The sequence below is a fragment of the Portunus trituberculatus genome, chromosome 34 (assembly GCF_017591435.1).
Source record: "Portunus trituberculatus isolate SZX2019 chromosome 34, ASM1759143v1, whole genome shotgun sequence".
NCBI classification, from domain to species: Eukaryota; Metazoa; Arthropoda; class Malacostraca; order Decapoda; family Portunidae; genus Portunus; species Portunus trituberculatus.
The window spans coordinates 7,746,817-7,749,316 of record NC_059288.1 but is presented as its reverse complement, the minus strand read 5'-3'; the positions used below and the strand labels follow the sequence as shown (position 1 = coordinate 7,749,316).

General features: G+C 38.7%; 1 protein-coding gene across 3 annotated transcripts in view; it reads left to right on the top strand.

Moving 5' to 3' along the window:
* The window catches only part of LOC123512782, a 157,697-nt gene that overhangs the window by 121,090 nt on the left and 34,107 nt on the right, over positions 1-2,500 (top strand). Inside the window, exon 1 of one of the 3 annotated variants that reach the window (XM_045269365.1) lies at positions 2,398-2,402. The exons of the other annotated variants lie outside the window; for them this stretch is intronic. The gene's annotated coding sequence lies outside the window, so the exon portion shown is untranslated. Of the gene's footprint in view, positions 1-2,397; positions 2,403-2,500 lie in introns of those variants that run through there. 3 annotated transcript variants of the gene reach the window in all.

The window sequence follows — 2,500 nt, the reverse complement described above, 5'->3', positions numbered from 1 at the left end:
ATGAAGAGTGGAGGTAATAATGATAGTAAAGATGATGATGATGATAATGATGATGATGGCTATATTATTATTATTATTATTATTATTATTATTATTATTATTATTATTATTATTATTATTATTATTATTATTATTATTATTATTATTATTATTATTATTATTATTATTATTATTATTATTATTATTATTATTATTATTATTATTATTATTATTATTACTACTACTACTACTACTACTACTACTACTACTACTACTACTACTACTACTACTACTACTACTACTACTACCACTACTACTACTACTACTACTACTACTACTACTACTACTACTACTACTACTACTACTATTATTATTATTATTATTATTATTATTATTATTATTATTATTATTATTATTATTATTATTATCATATCATTACATCGATAAGGCAAAATATGGCATGAATACATTAACATAATTTATTTTCATGACACACACACAGAGAGAGAGAGAGAGAGAGAGAGAGAGAGAGAGAGAGAGAGCGTTATAAATAATCACTTTGACCCTATTATTAGTTGGCAACACTGGTGATGAGCTGCGGGATAAAGTTGATAACTCTGCTTGGCTGGTGGTGGAGGTGGAGGTGATGGTGGTGGTGGTGGTGGTGGTGGTGGTGGTAATAGTAACTAACTTTCTAAAACACAAATGGATATAACTTTTTTTTTCACTCACAATTCCTTTTTTATTACATCTTATTATGCTTTTACATCTCCTCTTCCTCCTCCTTCTCCTCCTCTTCCTCTTTCTCCTCCTTCTCCTCCTTTCTTTTTACTTACTTTCCTTTCTTTCTGTGTTCTTCCCTTTTTCCTCCTCCTGTGTGTCCAGTAATCTATCTACTTTTTCTTTTAACCTTTCTTCATCCTCTCTATCTCCTTCCTTCAGTTCTTCCCTACAAAATATTCTCCTTCACTTCTTCCTTCTAGTTCACGTATTGCATTGTTTCTATTCGTTGCCTTCTTTACACCCTTCTACACCTCTACACACTCCTTCTACATCTATTTCTTATTCTTCTATACATGTCAACCTTCTATTTTTCACCCCAGTACACCTCTACACACCTATACACATTTCATTTACACATTTCTTTACCCTTCTACACATTTCATCCTTCTTCTTCTCCTCTCCACACTTACACATTCCTTCTACATCCATGTTTTACCCTTCTCCACATGTCACCCTTCAATTCTCCACCCAAACACCCAACTACACACATGTACACACCTGCATTCAGCTTACCCGTTGCTACACACGCCACCACACCTCCCACACACATGTACACACCTGTTGACCCTTTTGTCACACCTCCACCCACTCGTCCGCTCACCTTTTCGACCGGTTCAGACTGGGAGACAGAGCAGGAGGCACACACAAGCCCCGGGGAGTGACGGAGGCAACCACTGTGAACCAGAAGCGAACAACAAGGAGAAAACAACAAAGAGAGGAGCAGCAAGTGGGCCATTTCACTGCAACACCAGACAAAAGCTGCGCACGTCAGGGGACACAGAGACAGAAAGAAAGGGTCTAGTGTGTGGGAGAGAGGAGACAGGAGGTAGGAATAGGGGGGAATGTGTCCAGGGAGGTAAATATGAATGAAAGGAGGAGAGACATCGTAGGGGGAAGGTGGAGAGAAGGGTGAAAGGAAGCCACTGTGATTTTCCAGGGAGATTCAAAGGAAAGGAGGGAAGAAATGGTTTGAAAATGGTAAAATAAGAGGGAGTGTTTGTTGAGGAAGATGGAAGAAAGAAGGAAAGGAAAAAGAGGAATTTTAGTAAGAGAATGAAGGAAAGAAGAGGAGGAAACAGGACAAATGAGGAAAGAATAGGGTGAGTGAAGGAAGGAAGAAAGGAAACTGAGTATGTAAGTAAAAATGGAGGAATAGAGAGGAGGAAAAAAGAAAGGAGAAAAAAGGAAGAGGAGGAAAAGAGGAAGAAAGTAAGGAAGATGAGAACTGTATAGACAAAAAATAGAGGAAAAGAGAGAAGAAAAGGGAGAAAAAGAGGAAAGGAGGAGGATGAAAATGTGTAAAAAAAATGGAAAAATGGAGAGGAGGAAACAAAGAAAAGGAGGAAAGAAGGAGGGGTGAATGGAGAAAAAAAAAGAGAAAATGAGTATGTAGCCAAGAAAATGGAGGAATGGAGAGAAAAGAAAGAAATGGAGGAAAGGAGGAGGGTGTCTTGAGGGGAGGTAATGGAGGGAGGGAGGGAGGGAGGGAGGGAGGGAGGAGGGAGGAGGAAGTGGAGGGAGGGGAGGAATTGTAATCACTGGAGAAAGGTCTGAAAGGAAAATACAAAGAAAGAATGAGTGTGGGGAGAAACACACACACACACACACACACACACACACACACACACACACACACACACGTTGGCATGGAAGGAAAAAGGAAAAACAGTTTATTCTATTGACCTTCACACAGGATAGAAACACAAACACACACACACACACACACACACACACAGAG